At 39.7% G+C, this 23,543-nt stretch overlaps 1 protein-coding gene and 1 long non-coding RNA gene across 4 annotated transcripts in view; one reads left to right on the forward strand and one right to left on the reverse strand.

Annotated features, from left to right (window-relative positions):
- The window catches only part of thrab (thyroid hormone receptor alpha b), a 282,111-nt gene that overhangs the window by 96,064 nt on the left and 162,504 nt on the right, over positions 1-23,543 (forward strand). For 2 of the 3 annotated variants that reach the window (XM_037755730.1, XM_037755731.1), the window contains exon 1: positions 11,890-12,443. The exons of the other annotated variant lie outside the window; for it this stretch is intronic. The gene's annotated coding sequence lies outside the window, so the exon portion shown is untranslated. Of the gene's footprint in view, positions 1-11,889; positions 12,444-23,543 lie in introns of those variants that run through there. 3 annotated transcript variants of the gene reach the window in all.
- On the reverse strand, positions 8,374-11,892 carry LOC119479817. The gene is made up of 3 exons (XR_005204763.1): positions 11,765-11,892; positions 9,788-9,903; positions 8,374-9,067 (listed from the first exon to the last, which is right to left on the reverse strand). It is a non-coding gene; the product is annotated as an uncharacterized LOC119479817 (long non-coding RNA).

A 23,543-nucleotide genomic window follows, 5' to 3' on the forward strand; every position in this document is an offset into this window, starting at 1 on the left:
CAGCAGCTGTGTGATTGTGAGTAGGTCTTTTTGACTGGACTGCCTCTAATGTCCCTAACACTTTGGATCTGGTTTCAGTGCCCAAATATTTTGATTTATTCCGTTTAAATTGATTCATCCATACAGAAAAAATAGCATAATTTACAGTTTCCCCATCCTAATCAACCAACGCTGATTCTCAAAACACAAGAAATAAATACCCACAAAATTAAATCATGGATAAAAACAACATACGACTATCTATCTAGGGAAACTCACCACGTGTGACCTTGAATTCTTGAAGGAAGATGTTTTTCTCGCATGTCTCCATGGAGAATGGAGAATCTGAAATAAATGAATCCTTGATAAATTGAGGTAAGGATGCACTGATATCGGATATCGGGCCAATACTGACTCAAATAGCTGGATCGGGCATCGGTGACAATGGGGCCGGTCTATTCAATTCTTTGTTTATATACTATATACACTGGAATTTTAATCCCTATTTAAGTTTTGACCACTATGTGGCTGCATTAAAAAGGTTTACACTTGAATTCCTATTCATTTTGAAGAACAAAGTTTCTGGTTTACGATTTATTATTTTGAAAATAAATAACAATTCAGTAAATTTATATCTATGTCTACACATAAAAGACTAATCCTAGTCACTTCCACTCAGTGAGGCGTACAGTTAATATATTAATTAAACACGGAAGTCCAGGAATCGCAGTCTCGGGACTGAAAAAGTCAGATCGGTGCATCCCTAAATTGAAGTAAATGGGGTCCAGGTTTAACAATAGCAAAACTATATTAAAACATCTGTTTACAAACTCTCACACAACTTGTGCAGTATAATCCAAGACTCATTTATACAGTCGTCATGCTCACTAATTACCAAACGCATGCATTTTTGCCAAAATTTTGCGAGCCCATGCATTAGACGGTAGTGACGTAAGGGTTTTAATTAATTAGTAAGGTGGGATATATGGTGTTTTTTTGGAGCTTTTTCACTGAAAACAGCTGTCTTTTTTTCTAGAAATGATGCTGATGACAACCAAAACAATGAGCTGAACGAGCTTGAGTGATTATTCTCAGTAGGTTTGTTCACATTGGATCCATTGTCTATATAAAACTATAGATTATAGTGGCTTTAAAGTTCTAGTACAGCATATAAACCTCCAGTGATTGGGTAAAAAAACAGGGTCACTGTGTGGAGATTATGCTTCTCAGTGCATCTGTCTGAGTGTGCACGTGTCGTGTGACTGATTTCAGGTAACTACTACATCTCCCTGTCACACTGGGTCTTGCTAATCAACCCCTAAACAAGGTACGCCTCCATGATGGAATGAGGCTCTTGGCGCTGTGCGTTTCAAAGAGTTCCCCTCACGACCGGCTGTATCCATTTGGGTTTTGCTCCACAGGGATTTTGCCTCCCTCAGTTCTTCCCCGCCACTGCAAAACCAGAGGAAATCAGTCTTTGCCGGTGCTGAGCCCCAGCCATAATGAGATTTGAGGGACATCAAAGTGCCTCTCCTTTGAGGAGGAAAAATAGATCGGATGAAAAATAGGCCTGAAATGCAAATGTCCCACTGCGATGATGAACATGAGTCAGCTTCCTCAGGAGCACGGCACAAAGGGGCCGAGGCAAGTTTGGACAGCTGGGAAGTTGGGAGAATGAGTTAGTGGATATGTTTCAAAGATAAGCTGTTTGTGTCTAAATCCAGATATAAATCATGTTGTGATGAAAGGCTGCGGGCGGGCCTCCAGTCGACAAAGTGACATCCACAGGTACTACTATGAAACTGTTGAAGACATAGAATCAAACGCACATGAAACCAAATACATTAAGCAAATGAGCACAGTGGTATCACAAGCAGCGAGATACTGATCACTGACCTCACATCCTCGTCACGCAGGATTAGAGGGTTCGTCAGCAAACTCTGAGGTTAACCTCAGCTTTTCAGTCTCATAATGATGACTCCGGTTCAACCTGAGGGCTGTTGCCATGGTAACCGGGGAATATCAATGGAGGCGTACTGTTGAATGACTAGATAATAGGCCATAAGAGGGGGCGCACAAGGAACACTTTGATTTTGATGATAATCAGGTATAATACTTATTATATCAGAGACACAATAGATCGTTTCTATGTGTCTATTTGAGGCTGTGTGTCTAGAAGGTAACCCACAAGTTGCAAAACTCTCGCGAGATGATTAAGGTTAAGAAGTGACCTCAAATAGTTAAGGCAATTAATCGCATGATTGTCCAGAAACCCTCACAGGTACTGCATTTACCATAAGAAATATGCTTAAATCATAATATGGCAAAATAACTTGCCCCAAACTGCATGTGATTATCATAAAGTGGGCATGTCTGTAAAGGGGAGACTCGTGGGTACCCATAGAACCCATTTTCATTCACATATATGGAGGTCAGAGGTCAAGGGATCAGCTAGTATGACATGGTTGGTACCAATGGATTCCTTAGGTTTTTCTAGTTTCATATGATGCCCGTATCTTCACTCTAGCTTTAAAACTGAGCCCGCTACAACCTCCGAAAGATCAATTGCATTAATGAAATTAGTGGCGTTAAAACGAATTTGCGTTACCGCGTCATTGTTAACTTTGACAGCCCTGATTTGTTTTACATATATTTGTCATATAATGAGATAAATGAACACTTAGGATGAAAACTGGGACAATGTATTTATCATATCATGGGGACTTGAAGTAATTGATCTTGTTTTAAGACTTTAAGACAGGTGGGTGAGCATCCTGACTTATTTTAAGAAATCGTATCGAGTGAACATCACTCACTGGCACATTTGCTGGTTTCAGACAAAATAACGAACATATCTAAAATGTTTTCACTTCAGTCTGATGGGGCCTTTTTACAGTGTGAGAATTCAGAGTGCGAGTACCGTACAATATGAGGCAATGCTGCCGGGAGGTGAGTCTGGAGAGTTGACCGGGGTTAAATCATTTGGCTTCCTTTACACTACTACACTCAGCAAACTCTTATTCTTTTCCCTGGAAGCTCTGAGTCTGTTTAGGGCAGCAAAGTGAAGAGAAAAAATGTTCAGATTTCCTTCCCTCAAAGCACCAAATACAACAATGATAAAGGAAGGACACAGAAACAATAAGTGATTTTATCAGTGAGATGAAAACGCCAAAGGGGCTGGTAAGAACTTTTCTCTGGAAAACAGTGGAGACAGAATGCTGTTTTGATGCATTTATTTCATAGCTACATGGTGCTCATTGATTGACAACGATAACAGGATATAAGTGAAGATGCTGAAGACAATAAAGGAATATCAGGAATATATAATAGAACATGAGTTTAAGTGTCCAGCCCTTCAGTGCATCTTCATGTCATGTTAGTTTGACACAACAAGAAACATCCTTGATTCTACACTGAAAACAGTAGTCGTACATGTGGCCCGACATCCTCCAAGCTACCTGAACAATAACAGGTGTTTCAGTTACATGAGGTGTTTTTGTCTGTTAAGTGTTTACACTGAGTCTGTAGTCAATCGGGGTTATGTTATTTCCTTTTGTGTAATAACTTTTTGTTTGTTAAGAATAGGAAAAAAACAGCAGTATCTTTACTTAATCATCTGAAATCACCGTGGTAACTGGTGATAACAGCAAGTGCGAGTTTAATGCAATGTTCAATGTTGGAGATGCAACTCTTTATCTAACCGCTTTTGTTCTTGTACTTACAATATTTAAAAATCACCCCCTGTCAAAACAAATGCAGAAAATTATTGTCTTGTTTTGTAGACGCATTTTTGATTGCAGTTAGTGCTAACCTTCGTGACAAATACATTATGTGTCCTGTGACTGCTTCACAATAAAAGCCACTCTTGTTGTCCCACCGAAAAAAAAGTTTGCCACCGTTCAACCTTGCTTCCAATTTTGCCCAGTGGTCACTCACGGTATTGCAGCAATAACGCATTTTCCCCATAGACCACCATTGTAAAAGAGACATCTGTAAAACTGTTGAAAGGACACCTCAAACTGAAAATAAGGTAAATTATGACTCTTTGTGTTATGAATTTTTGATCCATAGAGGTTTTATATTTGTAAAACTTTCCTTGAGCCGAGAAAAGCGATTTAAAAATCTGTGACGTCATCACAATGTAAAGTCTATGGGCCGAGTGGGAACTCATAGGCCGGGCCAGTGGGAGAAACACTGCTGCATATATCAGCCATTCAAGAAAACTTTTTTGGCGTATGAACCAAGCGAACAATTGGACTCATTGGACTGAATTGGCACCAACTTGGGGTCCAGTATACAGTTCTTGAAATAAATCCAAGGCAAAAGAGTATAGAAGCAAAGAGACGAAATGCTGACGCCACCATTTTGGACTGAAAACACTTATTATATTTATAATATTTTATATACAATAGATATAATTTTGTTTTACTTTTGTACGGTACTTTTTAGGCGGACGTTTTCGTGGTGTCTGGTAGTCGCGGTAGCTTTGCTGCTGGGCTCTGACAACCAATTGACTTTCACTTCTTGGCAATATATGTTCTTTGCCATGGCTACAACAAGCATGTCCTCGCCGTGTGTGTAACTTTTTAGTTTCCCCTGGAAACAATTTATGTGGCTACTTGCAGCGTTTCTGTATTTGGTTGTGTTTTCTCTATTTGCAGTAATGTGTTGTCAAATTGGTGAAGATATTTTCCTAATTTGCTTGTGTGCATGTGTTTTCTTAAGCTGCAATATATTTCAGCTTTCAATATTGCCTATATCTTAATTAGCATTAGTTTATTAATGCTTTACCAGAACAAGATTAATAAAAGTCTGTCTTGACAACTTGAAAAACCTCAACAATTTCAACAGTCACAGTTAATTTTGCAGTCGATTAATAATGAATTACCACATAACCTTTAACACAGTGGTGTCTGTATGAACCAGAGAACAACATGTTAACTTCAATCAACAGAGAAGTTTATCATGGGCTAGATTAGGTACTGGTGCCATTAAGGCAGAGGGCAAGCTGCAGATGGAGTGATCCATTATTCAGAGCAGAGCCTCTCCAGTATCAGGCTTTGACAGCCATTTGTTAGATTAACTCTCACTTGTTTGCATTTGGACAAAGGGGGTATCGTGTTGAAAGATGTATGGACTAATTGGAAAACGTTTCATGTCCAACTGTACACATAAAGCTCTTTTAGAGATTTAGTTAAATGGTGGACGCTGCCAGGGTTCTACGTTCATATTCAAACAGGCTCAGACTACTCATTTGTAGTCGTAGTTTTTCATTGGGAGGATCCGCTGGCAAATGTCGCAGGTGCAGCCTGCCTTTAAAGTTGGGTTTCCCTTTTGTTGTTATGCCAACAAAGTAGCACACAATCAATGAAAGGGTCAAGAATACAAGTGCAAAGGAGCAGGAAATGAAAGTAAACTAAGGGCAGAAGACCAGTGTCACTGATGACCCTCTAAACCACTTGTTTCAGCCTCCCGTCTGTCAAAGGTATCAGAGATTCGTCTACCTTTCAGTAATTGGTTTTCAGTCGGTCTGTCTATTACGCATTTATTTATTTTATTGATTTCTAATTTGGAAGTTGTAATAAAAATGATAACAAATCAGCACACTTAGCACCACTAGCACACTCTGGATGCTTTATTATTGCACTTCTTGCCAACTTGCCCTTCCTGAGTGTGCTAACTGGCAAATACTAACAGTGCTTGGAAAACAAGAGTCTCCTCAGCAAGGCAATAGATTACAGATTTACATAATGGTTCTTGTTCTGAGAACAGAACTATTAGCAGATGGGCTACAAATATCCTATTTAGTTTTGGCCAAACACAGATATGGAGACTTTCCTCCCAAGAACAATAGCAGCATTAGTTGTCTGAGCAATAGATGTGTGGAAACGTCTTGATTTTAAGATGCATCGCGATGCGGCAAACGATTCTACGGCGATGAGGTGACGGAACACAATCGGGAGTTTGGTTTCAATTCAGCTCAGCGTCAGAATTTACTGCGTTTTGCTGTCATTTACTGTCACGCGTTTCTCTCTTCTTTCTCTCTCCGCTGATCTGTTTTTCGAAACAGTTTCTAAATAAAGAAGGAGTTCAGAATTGACTGCATGTATTAATTGATGAAAAAGTAGACATGTGCATTAATATAGAAAATCAAGGATGCGATACATTGAGATGCATCGAGAATCGTTGTGCATTGGAATCGTTGACAGGTGAATCGTAATCGAATCGTGAGGCCAGTGAAGATGCACACCTCTACTTAGCAACTGCCCCAAAATAACATATGTTTACATTCAAGCCCTCTAGCGGCTGTAGTAATTATGACGGAAGCAAAGGAGGAAGTTAAATAAATTGTTATTATAGAGCGACAAAGTCTGCATATATGGGTGGAGTTCGTGGTGGATGGATGGGACAGCAAAACAATGGACTTTAACACGACCGCTGTTGGTTTCCTGTTTGCATCAACCAGTCTATGTTTTTTTTAAACCATCATTCCTCAGAGCATGCACAGTAAATTCAGCACGACTTATCTACACCGTAGATAATGACGTAATAAATTACACATACGCAGACTGTCTTGAATCGTTGTAATTCTCACGTCTATACTTTAAGGATGTGTGTGATGAGAAAGCAGTGAATATTATATTTCCCTTTCCTCATGAGACTGATCAGAGTGCTGTAAAGATAAACAACAACAGCTGAGAATGGTCCTGTGCGTTGCTTTGGCCCATCTGTGTGATTTACATGCTTAACTGTGTGCATTAAAGACTGCTCATGAAGTAATAAAACATTTATAATCTGAGTATAATCCAAACTAATGATGCACACCACTGTGGATAAATGTGAAAAGAGGCTATGCTGGAATTAATTCCTTGACAGTGAGCTAACAGACGAAACACACGGGGCAGTGCAGTGCTGCTGTAGGAAATCTAACGGTTAATCCAGTTCATCACACACAGATTGTGTTTTCACTGTGTTTTAATCCAATGATTAAATCCTGCTACCAAATGGAAGCAAATCTCTTATAACATGCATAAGTGCAACCCCTGACATACAATGAAAAAAGGAGGGTTAGGATTAAAGCTGCAAAAGTTTGCCCTCGTATGTTCTAAAGCAAATGCAAAGATTTTGGGACATTTTGCAAACTAAAAGAGGACTTAGATGTGAAAGGTAGTAGGATATTAAATGTGTGTCTGTATGTGTTCAGTGTGTTTTGGCCTAATTATAGTGTGTCTTTACAGCCTGACAATGATTTACAACCTTCCCAATAGAGCAAAAGTTTATTTATATAACACGCTTCATTCCAAGGGTAACACGCTGTGCTTGACAGAAAAGCAAAGACCATTAACTGTTGGATCTTTATACACTTGCATACATGGTGCACTAACAAACAATTAAGTGATCAAATGCAAATGAAACGCACAACCACAATGACAGAAGGCTAATTAAAAGCACAGCAGAAAAGAAATCTTTGTGGTACCGGATTGCAAGATGTCAATGTTAATGTTTAGCAGGGTAGTGTTTTAGTACTTTTGCACCAAACATATTGTTTCAATCTAATAAATCTAAAATAATACCAAATCAAGGAATCGCAGTACTTTGAGACTTTGCAGAAAACACAGGAGACGGATTTGATGGTACCATTAGTCCAAATTTGACCAAATCTTTATTTTGTGGCTCCAGTAATGGCGGTGAACGGTCAACCCAAACCAAAGCCTCAGAGATCCCAGATGCTACGTGCATATTTTTCGCCAGTCTGTGGTGGGAATAGATTCATATAGAAGGGCTATTATCCATCTGTCCATCCTTGCACCCATTAATGTATTCATCTACTCCGCTGCCCAATCTCTGTAGGAATAAAATACACTTGGACGATTCAGCAGTTTACGACTTGCCTCCAAGAGCCAACGCTCAGCGCCAATGTGGGAAGTAGAGTGACATTTATAGACCGCAGCCAAAAGTAAGGTTGGGGTGGGGGATGGGTGTTTAATTAAATAAGCTTGATTGGACACATGAGGCCGGGATCTGCAGCACCAGTGTTGGCTTATTTGTTTTTTAAATATGTAACCATTACGATGATCTTGTCGGAAATTCCTGGTTCCCAGACAATGTAACCTGATGACTTTGGTGATCCCTTGACTTGTCCTCTTGCGTCACCATGAGTTTGATATTTTTGGTGCATAGTGAAATATCTTGACAACTATTGGATGGGTTGCCAATTAAATTCATCATGTTATGATTTGGACAATATTTGTCATTGTTTTGTGTTGTTAATTTATTTCCAGTAATAAATATATACATATATTTGCATAAAGCAGCATATTTGCCCACTCCCATGTTGATAAATAAATAATAAATCTCCCATTAAGGTACATATTGAACAGATAAAAAAATGTATGATACATTTGCAATTAATCACGATTAACTATGGACAATCATGCGATTAATCACAGTTAAGTATTTTAATCGATTGACAGCCCTAGAAATAACTCTTTCAATGTACATATGACATGTGAGTAGTGAATTAACATAGACTTGAAGAACATCCAATGACCCTGATTGTTTAGTTTCCTAAATTTAACCTCAACCATGCTGTAGTTTCCATGTGCATAATGCTTAATAGACACATTTTAACACTAAACGTTCAAATGCATTGTACCGTCAGCTGAGTCACACCTGCATGCTGGGAGATGTAGTCCCTCCTGCCTGTCCTAAAGCTGACCTAATAAGCTCCTCTGATTGTCTGTAATGTATTCTTGCAATCTGACAACCTGTGGGGGATCTGGTAATTGGTGTTCCTCAGTAATTGGTATCTTTTGGAGTTGTCATAGCAACTGAAACAGATGACATTTGCACTCCAAATGCTGTGAATCATGCACGCATGGAATGGCCTCTTTAAAATGGGCACAGAAAGCAACAGGATCAAATGCAGAGTTAAGTCATTAGCATGGAACCGTTCTCCACATGTATTTTCTTTTGATTAGGCTGTCAGCCGATGGAACTTATTTGGTATATCTGACTTACCAGCATCTAATCAAATACCAACTTCCTGTATCACGACTCTCCCATATATATAGTGAAATGTTCAAACCTAGTACAGGCATGGAGACACACACACACACAGACTGTCACACACTCAGTAAAAGCAGGAATCTTTCATGTGTGTGCTGCACAATGTGTAGCTTCGTCCTCTACCAGCAGCTCTCTGCAATTGAAAACCATCAAATGTAAATGTCACACTTCTCTCTTCTGGGCATGCAGAGCTAGAATATTGTGCCACTTTCACAGCTGGTGATTTCCTGAATATTTGACGGCCAGATTAGTCGGACAGACATATCTGACTGTTTGAAGGCTACAGTACAGTCAGCGTACATTCGCTCAGCGAGTTTCCTTGAAGACTCAAGAGAGGAAGGAGAAATCTTTTGAAACATAGCTGAGGCTATCCCATTGAACTTTATTTCACAAGCCCTGCCTGCACTATGTTTTTTTTTAGAGTTGAACTTCACTCAATAAAAGATGTGACGGTATGAATTAGGGCCGGGGAAAAAAATCAATACACCTATGTATCAATTTTGAAATAAAAAATGTTAATGCCAGAATCGATATATATGCTTCATTTAAGTCTATGTGGAGGTAGAAAGAAGTTACCGCTTTTATTGTTGTAGCCTGAGTAATGTGACGTCATATTCATTCCGTATCTGTCAATCAAAACAAACCGCAGCGAGCCGAAACGAGGTATGGAAACACTTTGGGTTTCACACATTGCAGGAAAAGCAGATAAAGAATGAATAAAGAAAGGGGTCAGTCTTACCATAGTGTTAAGAGATTCCTCGGCTGCATTGACATCCGGATCCTCTCAAGATGCCGCAGTCAGTGTGCGGCGTATTTGAAGCAGTTATAGTAATTTTGTAGGTTCTGTTTGTCCACCTGTTATTTTGATCAAAATAAGTGGAGTGTATTATCTTCTGTCTTCTGTACATTCGTAGATTATTAAATAAGTGGAATGATGTACAGCAAGCCAGGGATTATTGTAATTTAGAGTGATCCCACTGAGCCCTGATCCACTCTGCTTGTTTGTTCTGTGATAACAGCTGCCACGTTGCAAAGTATTGCCTACAAAATCAATACTATATGCTTACTGTCACAAATTCTGTTCTATTATCAGAATACAGAGTGGAATATATCAATAATGGAGCTGAAAGTAATGATTATTTTCACTGATTGATTGATTTTTTTGTGATAGTTTGGTCTACGAACTTTCAACGCCTTCAAAAAAGCGACTGTAACTATTGGTTGACTGTCACAAAATGAATTGCCAACCATTTGGGTAATTGATTAACTATTTAAGGCATTTATTAAAGCAATGAAGCCAAAAAAATTGCTAGTTCTAGCTCCTCAAATGTAATGATTCCCTGCTTTTCTCTTTTTTTATACCATTATAAATGGAGATCTATACTGTTGATCAGACAAAAGAAGCAATCTGAAGACCTCACCTTGGGCATTCATCACTATAACAAATAACCGATTAAAAAATAATCTAGAGATTAAGTGATAATGAAAATAATTGTTTTGTTTTGTATCCATTGCCTTCATATCGCTTTTTTTTGTCCAACCATAAGTTCAAAAGATATTCAATTTATAATTATATAAAATAGAGCAAAGGAGAAAATCCTCACCTTTAAGAAGCTGGACCCTGAACATGTTTGGCATTTTTGCATTTTTATTATGTTATAATTAGGGCTGTCAAAGTTAACGTGATAACGCGTTAACGCAAATTTCTTTTAACGCCACTAATTTCTTTAACGCATTAACGCAATTTGCGATTTTTAGGTTGTGGCGGGCTCAGTTTTAAAGCCAGAGTGAAGATACTGGCATTATATGAAACTAGAAAATCCAATGAATCCATTGGTACCAACCATGTCATACTACTAGGCAAAATAACGCTCCAAATTTGCGCTAAATGTTGGCAAGGAAAAACTGTATAAGAGTATTAAATACTTGACAAATTTCCCATTAAGATGCATTTTTAACAGATAAAAAATGTGCGAATAATTTGCGATTAATTGCGATTAAATATTTTAATTGATTGACAGCCCTACTTATAATTAATCAGTATTCATGTTGACTGACTAATCGGTTAATTGGCTAATTATTTCAGCACTTATCTATGCTAATATCATTAATTGAGCGGAAACAACTGGTTGATTCTTTGATTTATATATATATAAAGCATATATTGTATATACTGTATATATATATATCATATTTGCTTTTTGAAGCAAAAATGCAAAACATTTGCAGATCCCATCTTCTCAGAGAATTTTATGCTTTTCTTTATCTTATATGACAATAAACTGAATATATTTGGGTTTTGACATGATGACAGGTCTTAATTATAATGGGCATTTTTTTGCACTATTTTCTGATAATTTAGGAACTAAATGGTGAATGGATTTATGAAAATAATTCAATTTTAAAAAACTGAGAAAAAGGAGAAGATCCTCACATTTCAGAAGCTGAAACCAGGAAATGTTTATCGTTTTTGCTTTAGATGGTAAATCGATTATCAAAAATGTTGTTAATTTTCTGTCAATTAACAATTAATTGATTAATTGGCTTATTATTTCAGCACTACTATTTTTTTGTATTTGATTTCTCTGAGAGATAACTAACATATATAACAGTTGTTGGAGGACAGTGCTTCTAATTACAGTATTTAACAGCCCAGTCGTGTTCCTTCACCAAATCAGTAATGTCTTATCTACCTATTAAGGTGGACTAATCTCACCTTCCCTCAGGGAGGAGGAGGAGGAGGAGGAAGAGGAGGGAGGAGGAAGGAGGGGGCTTCATCGCAGTGATGATGATGAGGTCAATAAATAAGGACAGCAGCAGATTGAAGGTTCCGCATCTCCCCGTCCCGACATGTGTCTGTGTACAGTCTGTGCTTTACAGTGGTGGTCCTGTAGAGAGCGGTAGATAGTTTTAATAAGTGTGTTACCCAGCCGAGCCGAGCTGAGCCGAGCCGAGCTGCCCGTACTGTACACTACATAAGCGGAGGGAGGAGAGGGAGGAGCGACCGTGTAGTATTTCTTTTTTTTTCTGCTTCTTTCCCTCCTGTCGCTGCAGCACAGCCAAAACGCAACAGAAAAAAGGGGGAACAAACTAGTGATTTTGCTGCAAACAAAGCTCAGCAGGACGGAGGACGGAGGACGGGGAACGTGGAGTGTTGACTGCTACATTGTAGCAGTGCTCGGCGGAGGAGCAGCTTACTGGGCTTCGGAGTGAGAGTGAAGGGTTGGAACGTTGGAACGTTGGAACGTGGAACGTGGAACCACTCAGCCGCTACATTGTTGCAGAAACCTGGAAGGAGCCCTGCTGACTTTCTCCCGCTTCATTTCCTCCTAATGCCCTAAATATCACACCCCAAACTGGTGTCCACGCCGCGTGGGGACGGGGGGTAGCCGTCGGTAAGTGTCGCTATCAACGTCGTGCACAGCGTGGTGTGTGGATGCGTGCAGTTGTTTGGCGGTGGTGGTGGCGGTGCTAGTAGCATCAGTAGCCCGGGCTGGTTTGACAGATCGGATCAGCAGCAGCAGCAGCAGCCAAGGTTCACACGGTGCTCTGTACAGTAGGCTGCTGCTGCTGCTGCCTCCTCTAGAACCGGGCTGCTCTCTGCACACCATTCCGACACTAGACTGTTGACGTCTCCCTCTGGTGCAGCTAACTGCACAGCTTGCATGCTGCATGTCTCTATAGTGTATTATGCTATGTACTATGTGCTGCACACACACACAGACACACACACACACACACACACATAGGCCCCAACTTGGATCGATGCCTGCAGCTGCACTGTGCATGGTCCGATCACGCATGTGCACAGAGGGCAGATATAGACTGATCGATAAAGATCACCAAGCTATGATACAGTCTTAATGTATAGGGTATATAGGCTATACTGTAGGGGGCCTTTCAGTTCACTCACATGACCTGAATCCTGTTGTCCCCATTTCTCCTTGAGACCTAGACTATAGGAGTCTATAATGCATGCATGCATACTTGTTATTTTAATAATAGCAATATTTGTGTTTATAATAGTATTGATCTCTAGATGAAGTAGTGTATCTAAGGCTGTAATGAAAGTCAATTTAAATCATCTTTTTTTGGGGGGCTGGAGTAAATCTTTCTAAAGCAAACTTAGGGCTGCACCATTATGGCCAAAATTATTATTACGATTATTCTGATTAATATTGATATCACAATTATTTACACATTGCTGGAAAAAACTGACATTGCAATATCTTTTTTCTGCTATATATATATTGCAATATGAAAAAATACAGGAATATTCACCCTACTCCTTATGTTGTTAGCTACATTTTAAAGTTAATCTTTAAATCTGCTTCACTTTGTGAGCAAAATTAGCAACATTAAGAGCTAGATAAACAATTGTATGCTCTTAATTTAATCATAAACACTTTGGTTGTATACATAATATCTATTCCCAAAAGTGAAACCAAAACATCTCAATCACCGGCTGGTGGCTGGCTGTTAGTTTAGGAAACACTTGATTTGATGCTGCAGAGTTTTCTATGAACAGAACGCACATTGTAAACATCAACATCTCAGGCCATCATGTTCATTTCATTGTGGGAAGCCACAATTGTGATCGCGATTCATATCTGATTAATTGTGCAGCCCTAACCAAACTCAGTGTAATAACTAGGTCATTAACATTCATGTAATATAAGTCATGCATTTATAGTTTGTCATTGTGTATAATAGTCTCTGTGATGCCCACAGACTGGCATTGGGTAGTTTTTTTTGCTTTATGGTTATATTGCTGACTGCAGGTACAACAAATGTCCCGTTCATCCTAGATAATTATCGTCCGAGCTTATCTGTGGACGTGTATCACAAACTGCAAATATCAGAACAAAGTGTTCTAGAGAGGCACAATGTGCACTGCATTAAAACTGTCTGGGTTGGGTATTGAATAACCACAGACGCTCTGGCTCAGTCGTACAACTGTGTGTGTGTGTGTGTTTCGGTGTGTTTTAGATAAACATGCCGTCAAAAATGCAGCACAGCTCGATACAATAGGGTGTACTTTCTGCAGCAAAAGACAACATTGCCCAGGAAGGTGCCTTGACATGACTGCACTGATTAAGAAGGAGCTAAAATGTTGCCAAGAAACACTTTACTAATACAACCTGATGTCCAGCACAGCCCTGACTGACTGCTGACAGCCAGTGCTGACACTTAATCATTTGCTCAGACCATGTGAAAATCCCCAGTGAAAATAATCTCAGTGCAGCAGATCATGAATATAATGGTGACAGTTTGTTTAGTGCGTCTGCAGCTGTTTGTGTGTGAAGTCCCTCATCACCACATTACAGCGCTGTAATAATTAAATTACTCAATGTAACCACTCTGCCCAGAGCCTTTTCAGGGTCTCCATTCTCAGTCGCATTCGTTTTCACAGTAGTATCTTTCACTGCGCTGATAGAAAGTGACAGTCTAAAAGCGGTATGCTCTCACAGTTGAATCCATCAAGGCTGGCAACAGAAGCATTTCCTCTGGCACACCGAGGCTTGTTTTTAAAAAGGCAGAGTGTATGGATTTTACCATCAACACGGTAACCTGTGAAAAATGTAAGTCGTTTTGACTCTTAGATGTCCGAGATGTCTTTGAGAACTTTAAAAAGGTTGTATTCTCATTTTACAGTAAATCTGGCACAAAACATCTTTCTCACAATGTGACATCTTCTAGTTTTTTAAAGTGGGATATAGGTTAATTTATTCCTCCAAGTGCAACGGTGTCTTTAAGACTGCATACACCTTTTATTAATAAATAATGTTTCTGTCTTTATTATGTAAATGTATGTGGTGTAAACCCCTATAGAGTCTCAGGATTCTATACAAAACGGGACTAAAACTAATTTATGTCGCATCAGCTGGTATGGCCCCAGATGCCTGCTGTTCATTAATCATTAGCCATCCGTTTAAATCGCAGTGTTCTCTCTCTGGGTTGATTATTAGCCCTGGACAAATCCAGCAGTCAAGTATAAACATTTTCTCTACGGATAGGATCTTAAATAGACCAAGTGCGGGCTACGGAGAGGGCAAAAACCTGTGCAAACAAAGGTCTTCCATCAGAAACAAATAGACAAACTATAGAGAAACATTGAGGTGTGTTTTCTCACACGCTGGCACTTCATTCTTCCTTTATTGTATATATGTTTTTCCATGCGTAGAAGGGAAGCTAATACAGAGTGATGTATATGAGAGAGCACACAGAAGGTGGATGGGTGTAGCCCCATGTGACCCGGTCTCCTCTTTCTCCTCTCTCCTCTTCCTGTCGGCTGGGGCTCCTTTAGGGGGCCAGAGGTGACCTTCTTCAGTCTCTCCCAGCAGCGAGCACCCCAGTGGGCCTCTCTTTTTGTGACCCGGTTTCTGTCTGTCTTTCTTCCTGGCCTCCTCGCTCCTTTTCCTTCTCCTTACCCCCCTCCTCTCCTCTCCTCGTCTACACCCATCCCCTCCTATTCCCCGTGGTGGGGCAGCAGCAGCAGCAGCAGCAGCAGCAGCAGCAGCAGCAGCAGCAGCAGCAGCAGCGCTTCATGCTTAGAAACATAGAGCGTTCACTTATATAACCATGGCTGTGCAGCTGATGTCCTGGTCTGTATCTGCTGTATAATGATGTCAGAGCTGTCTAGAGAGGCAGAGGGCATGCTGGGTAGGCCAATATGTCAAGAGCTATTCCTGAACTGAGTCTGGTGAGCAGGGTGAATCTAGGATTTGCCTCCTTTTTTGGTTTCTCAGGAGGATTTAAATGGAAATACAGTTGATTAGATGTTTGTTTTATTTGTCAGTTTTAATGAAACTAGGGATGCACCAATCCCACTTTTTCAGTACCGATACCGATACCAGATACCAGGGCTTTGGATATTGGTCGATACCGAGTACTAGGGATGTGACGGTGAGGAAAATTTCTCACTGGTTTATAAACTTGTGACAACACCGGTGTTACCGATTACACCGGACATTTTACAAGAAAAGACGACGGTCAATATTTGCAGAGAGCTTACTTTGATCTTTACCCGCAGGGGTCTACCTGGCGCCGCTGCGCCGCGCACACCGGCTGTGACCGCTCCGTCCTCCTCGCAGCGATTAACGCTCCCTCATTAACGTTATGGTTCTCTTATAGCATCGGATTTAAATCTGAAATATTGCCAAATAGGCGCATTTGCTTTTTGCTTCGACACCAAATGCTCTGCCATCTCTCGGTCTGTCAACTCTCTCTCGTCCAGTGTGTGAAATCTAACACTTGCTACTCTGTGCTAAGACTCTGTATGGAACAGACACATTCACTGTCAGTTTGTAGCGTCTGCGTCCCATTATCTATTGTTATCACGCCGCTGATACGCCAAAATGAACTAAAAGGGTTTTATTTCAATAAAAAAAAAAAAATGAAACGACGGTGTGGGCGGTGGGCATGTAACACCGGTAACACCGGTAACACCTACCACCGCGACAAGCCTACAGAGTACCGATTCTGATACCAGTGTTAATAATTATAAATTAATAGGCTGTAGGCCTCATTACGTGGAAGTGACTCGGATCATCCTTTTATGTGTAAGGCAACATCAGGCTGGACTTAAACATTGCTTTCCTAACTTTATAAAACAAAATGTAACAAATAAATACATAGATATACATTTGTATTATTTAAATTATAGTTATTTATTATTAAAATAATGAACCAGCAACTTGGTAAAAATCTTTAAAATTAACAAGTATTACAATTCAGGTGTAAACTTTTTAATGCAGCCACAAATTGGTCAAATCTAAATTCCACTAAATTCCATCCAAAACAGCAATTTAAATTCCAGTATATAATGTATATAGTATATAAACATAGAATTGAATTGAATACATCAGCCCCATTGTCACCGATACCAGATCCAGCTATTTGAGTCCGTATCGGCCCGATATCCGCTCCGGTATCGGTGCATCCCTCAATGAAACATGTGCAAATGATGCATCTCATAATAAGGAATGTCCTCGACATGGCAGTAATTTGTCCTGAAGGAGCAGCTACATTGTTTGCCCGTACGTCAAGCTGAATACCTCAAGACATCACTACCCTGGTTTAGGTGTTTCTGGCATTTCCAAACATACTTATTGTACCTCGGTCCAAAGGTGACGTTTTGTGTGACTTGTTTATTGTTGCCTTTTCCTCTATAAATGCACATCCTATAATAACATGCCCATTGTTTTGCCTTTACATTCCGCTTGACCTCAGTTGACTGTTCCCATCCAAAAGACGCTGGGCCTCAGGGCGCTTCACCACGTTGTCTGTGTTTTCTCCTATGACTAATTAGATTACAGCACACCCATATGATATAAACTTGTAGGTTGTTTCATAGGATCTATTCAGCCTGGGTGAATGCAGCCAAATACAAGAAGAGTCATCTGATCATCACGGGTTTGTGCACCAGAGCCGGGCTAATAGATGTTGGGGTGACGTAGAGTATAGCTTGTGTTTATCAACATACTGTATTTAGACGCACAAAGAACTCTTTATCGAAGAGCACTTTTATAGGAATGTTTGATTCAGTTTATTTTTATTTAAGCAAATAAATCGGCCTCTTTATGCATCAAGAGATCGCTCAGATGATATCAGATAAACATCAGGCGTCTTCATATGCCTATACATCAATATGCATACCAATTAATAGAGTCCAAAGCACTAATGAGATCATGACGACCTGCTGATTTAGGAGAACTAGTCACTGCCTCAAGGCTGTTTACTTCTCACAATCATCCTCTTGTTCAACCAAATCCAGTTCTGATGATAAATATACAGTATGTGCAGCTTGTTGCTTCAACTACTTTCAGTGCTTCTTCTTCAGCCGACACTCTCATGGACTAATTTCTTTCAGGACTTCCACTTCCACTGCTTAATCCATCACCTACACTTTACTTGTCAACTACAGGTAGATGATAAATCGGCCCATATTAGCTTTTTGCAGATGAATTAGTATCAGTGTATATGTCACTGATAAGTAACAAGATATTGCAGAACAGAAATGTCAAACTAGGTGTGAGTAATTTAGAAACAGTGTTGCCATTACATAGTTTATTCACCAGAGAGCACTGACATGTTGATATTTATAGCGTTTGATACCACAGTAAAAAACATAAGTAAACCATAAATCCCATGTATTAATAATGTTGTGGGATTATTCCTTATTTCATGGGCTATTTTGGGATTTGTACATTATTATTACATACTTACATACATACTATTACATACGTATATATATATATATATATATATACAGTATATAAAACAAAGCATTCGAATACTGATTTGGAGGTTGATTACCATGGCAACAGTCGGAGCTTCGAAGCATTCGAGTCAGCCCTACTCTCTATTTATTTTATATTGCTGTGAAAACATATCCTTCAAACAACTGGATTTATTCAAGTTTCACGCCAAAAACTACATTTTACAAGATCACATTTGAACACATCATGATAACGTTAGAATTTACCTTCGCCCAATACTCATTTTTACTGAACAGACCCTGAACGCATCATAATGAAATTAACGCAGGCACCTCCTGCGTTGAAATCGGCAGGACGAGAACTAGTTGACGTTCCTTGGTACTGAAGTATTGGCTCTCATGACATTCCTAGATATTTACGCTGTTAAATGTCACGCTTTGTATGTATCTTGGTTACTGTCCTTAAAACGCAACAAATCCAAGGGATCTGATGCGTTCATTTTAAAGGAAATAACTGTCAGCCGATGTATCGTTGTCAGATTATTTTAACTCCCAGATGTCGATATCCATTGCAGCCTCATAAATCCAGTATAGATCGGGCTATAATGGTAACTCCTTTCAGCATATTCACATCAACTTCTTAGTCGACTAACACGATTTTGCCGACTAATCGATTAGTTGATTTAATCGACAGATCTGTAAAACTGAATCACACAAAAGCACCACTTTAAATCTTGTGTTTTCTAGAGATGTGCTTATAAGTGTCTTGTTAATAAATCAGTCAGCATAAAAAAACATAAAAACAAACAACTAATCATCTAAAGAAATCTTCGTCGACTGAGACCAAAATGACCTATTAGTTGACTAATTGACGAAGAGGGGGCCGCCCTAATAGAGTCAAAGTCATGGCTTTGCCCTTTTAATTATATAGATAAGAAGTGTGTTGTGAGATATTGTATTACAGTTACAATACTAGATCATATTCATTCCAGTAACTACTTAACCTTAGATACCCCTCATGTACACACTAAGGTTTGCAGAACTGGTTTCAGGTACTATGCACCTATTAAATGCAATGAACTGCAAACTGCCTTCAAACTAGAGTCTTACATTCCCCTTAAAGCTTTATTAACTGATTCGTTGTTGTTTCTGTTTTGCTGAGTGTATTCTGATGAATGCTTCTTGTTCTCTATTGGGAACCCGATCTTAATCTCAATGAGACTACCTGATTAAATTATGATTAAATAAAGATGTCCACAGAATAATATATCCAGTTTGTGGCTCTAATTCTGGTAATAAAAAGTTTAATATTAGTGATTATTTTCATTATTAATCAGGTAATGTTTGGTCTATAAAATGTTCAAAATGCCCACAAAGTTCCCAGAGCCCAAGGTGACGTCTTCATATATCGTTTCAGCTCTAATTCAAAGCAGCGGTTGACCACATCTGCAATCACATTAAATCTATTGAGGTAAAGTTCAAAAAAGTAGGTTAAGTCAGCTGAGATCTATATATACCAGTAACAATAACAAGCAATGTGTCTGCCATAAAGGAAACTCCGTGCCGTTTCCCGTTGTAATATCTGGCACGCAGAGTAATGAGTGTGTCCTCACCGGCAATTCAAACCTCATTACCGAAGAAGAATGAGGCTAACCTTTCAGTGTGATGTTGAAGCGGGTTTGCATTCGGAGGCCCGTGAAGCTCCACCGCTGATAAGCATGCTGTCATGGTGAACACGACAAGAGATTATCAGTGCACTCTGCACCGGTCTTCACACAGACCACTGGGGGTCCTGCTGTCCTCGAGATACTGCAACTCCCCATCCCCCTAACACGTGATGTCAGCCAGCGTGCTCCCAAGTCTGTGGCTGTTTCTCAGTGTTGTGTTGGCCCCTCCCTCTTCTTAGTAGGTTAGGTTTCGCTTTATTCTTTGGTCGTTTTTTTTTTCTTTTTTCTCTTGAGCAGTGGTTTCCATGCAGATGGTTACTAGAGGCACCCGTCTTTTTTTATTTCTCTGTGCCATTGAACCTTTGTCACTGCTCTCTGGCCCTCTCTGCCAGCTTGTGCTTCAGTAGCTTTCCAGATTTCCAGGGAAAATAATAATTTGTAAAATAGCCTTTATTGGCCAGAGAGAGAGTAGAGAAGCTGTTTTACACAGCCGCACTTCTTTCTTATTAACACCAGTCAGCTTGGCTCTGCCTGGGTACAACTGGGGCCACTCACAACTGGCTTTTCATCAACGGGAATACTTGGCACAGAGGCCCGTGAGGTTTATTTTTGCCAGGACGAAGCGGAGCACTTTACGAGGACATCCGACATTTGCTGGCATTGAACTGCTCTCTCTCTCTCTCTCTCTTTCTCTCTCTGTGAGGGCTGCCTCAATTTATGCAGTGGAATTGAAATTAAGTCATTACGCATTTGCAGACGTATTAAACAACCCGTTCCCAAGACAATAAAGTGGCTACTTTTTTTTCCTACTGTGTCGTAAACACTGAGGCGTTGTGGCGTACGGAGGGATTCCCTTCATGTGGATATGAGATTAAACCGGCTATAACAGTTTCAGTATCTGTGCCCCTGGGGCAGAAGATAATCAGTTTATAGTTCCCAAGAGGAATTAATGTGTGTGATTATGAGTTAGTATGAGGGCATTAGAGACGAGTGTTTAAAAATAAATAATTGAAGATTTGCTCTAAATTGATAACTTTTGCTTTGGTTCATGCAGAGTCAAATGATTTGTTGTATATACCTGCACATATAAGACATAAATTAGACATATGTCTATATACAGTATAGGCAAATCTGGCAACTGATATGCGTGTTCCACGATCTAGCGGCGCCGCCGTTACTGCGGTGGCAAGTCGTAGTGACTCTACTGTCTGTTAACCGTGTTAACTGGTGACTTTCAGCCGAAAGTATCCGTGGTTGCTCGTAGTAACGGTCGGCATATATAATAAACACAGATAAGTACGTATATAAAACGGACCCACATGTACTTTGTGGTCATTAGGTTGCCCTAGTTAGAGCAACTCATGTTATATTTAATACCGCCACAGTTAGGTGACTGAGTTCATTTATTCTGTGGGACCATCGCAGCTCCTAGACAGTGTGTCTTTAGCCCACTAATGCAGTGTTAACTTAGCTGACGTTACTTGTTTCACCATTTCAGGCTAACGTTAGCTATGCTAGCTTTGCTGAAAGTAAAGGCAAAAGTAGAAAATTGTACACTTCTTAGGACAGCTTGCATTCAAACGTGTGCATATTGTAGGGAGACGCCACCGCAGTAATGGCGACTTGGTTACTTCTGGTATTTCCCTGGATTACTAGGGCTGTAACGAATGACTATTTTCATTTTTAGTCAATCTGTGGATTCATTTCTCAATTATTTGATTCATTGTTTGAAAAATGGCCATCACATGTTCTGAGAGTTTAAGGGGACATCTTCAAATTGGTTTTGTCCAATCAAACAGTCCAAAACCCCCTAAATATTCTATTTACAATGGAATACAACAGAGGAAAGCAGCAAATGCTTAAAATTGAGAAGCTGGAAATTTAGAGAAAAAAAGGAAAATACGACATAATAAACTATTTAGATAATCAGCTCTAAAGAACATTGTACAGTATTGTGTATTTACTGTACTGTGTGTATCTTTTTACCACAATCAAGCACCTCCCAAAGGTAAAGGAAAGCACGGTTGATGGCTTTCATGATTAAGTCAATAATGTTAAAATGCACGTGATAAGAGGCAATAGAACAAATCTGTTATACCGCTTCCGCTTGGAAATTTTCCATGCTTTGGACATACTATCTGCTCAGGTAATGAATAACTCTGAGCAAAGAGATGCTTATAAAACCCCACAATTAAAACAATTGGCCGAGACCCAAGTCCCGCTGTGCATGGCTAGTCTGCTCTTCCAACGTGTAGGCTACTGTATATAGGTCAGCTTTTCATAACTGAAGGAAGAAAATCCATGAGTGCAGAATAGATTGACCTTTTTTTAATATCCAATCCGAGTGAGTTTAATGCTCTTTACTTGCTGCTGTTGCAAATGAAACTTTACCAGGATTTATTTTTTTGGTAAACACGGGTTTGAGATGATCTTAAACATCTCTCTCAGAGCCTCCACTGCTTGAATTCCCCTTGAATACCCCTGAATTAGGAGCTGGATACATAGTTGGCTATGCAGAGGAAGGGCTGGAGTTTTATTGCTCCCTGTTTTGTGATCTGTCACGCTTCAGGAAATTTGGATGGACTTGATCCAACGCCTGATGGTTTGGCGAGCTTCTGCAAAACTCCACCTCATGATCATTGGATTTTTTTAAATTTGGATTGAGGTTAAGGCCACCCATGCCACCTACACCTACAGTACATTTGCTACGACATAGCTGCGTAATTACAAGACCAAAATGAAGTTATACAGTTGGCTTTGAGAATAGAAACATGTCGGTTTTCATTAGGGACATGACTTTTCACTCCAGACTGTGTGGGATTACAAGTGTCAGGAAGGAGTGAGGCTGTAGCTTGTTCTACAACAGCAAACCCAACAGCCCTGTTAGATGGATGAACCCAGTACCCCTTCATCAACACCACACGTCATGTCCCAAATGTGTTCATTTGAATCGATTTCAAATGGGACATTATTAAACTGTTAATAATTTATACAGTAAGTGGATATAATAGTGGATGTTACCATTGATTTATCAATGTTTAGGTCGGTTTGGTTTAGTCTGCAGAGGTACGACTTGGCGTAGAAGAGAATGTAACAACCATTTATCCATGTCTTCTAGCTAACTATTTCAACTGTTTATCCACTAATTCTAGCTGACAATTTCAACAGATTATCATCAGCTTTAGCTAAGTGTTTCAACTTCTTTGCCAGCTTGCTGACTTGTTGTCATCGTAGACTGTGTGGTTTTCACACTTGTAACTGCAACAGGATGCTCAGGTGACTGAATAGGTGAATATTGTTCTTTTAATACAGTAAATTCTGTTGGATTAAATTAGTTTAGCTACTACCCAATCTCTCCATGTAACCCCTGACAGCTGCAGAATTACCTCTTGGGGTACAAGTACCCCCGGTTGGGAATCACTGTTCTACAGTATCATTAATAACTGGGTATGTCTTCATAAGATATAGCTGTAACCATTAATGCTTTTTTATTTTTGGGCTTTGGATAGTGCTATGAAGGTTTTATGTTCAGTTATGGCAGGTCACTTCTTTCTAGCAGTTATTGCACAACTCTCCTGTTAATTTACAGCAGCTGCTTCCTCAGTTGG

The sequence above is a fragment of the Sebastes umbrosus genome, chromosome 20, assembly GCF_015220745.1.
Source record: "Sebastes umbrosus isolate fSebUmb1 chromosome 20, fSebUmb1.pri, whole genome shotgun sequence".
NCBI lineage: Eukaryota > Metazoa > Chordata > Actinopteri > Perciformes > Sebastidae > Sebastes > Sebastes umbrosus.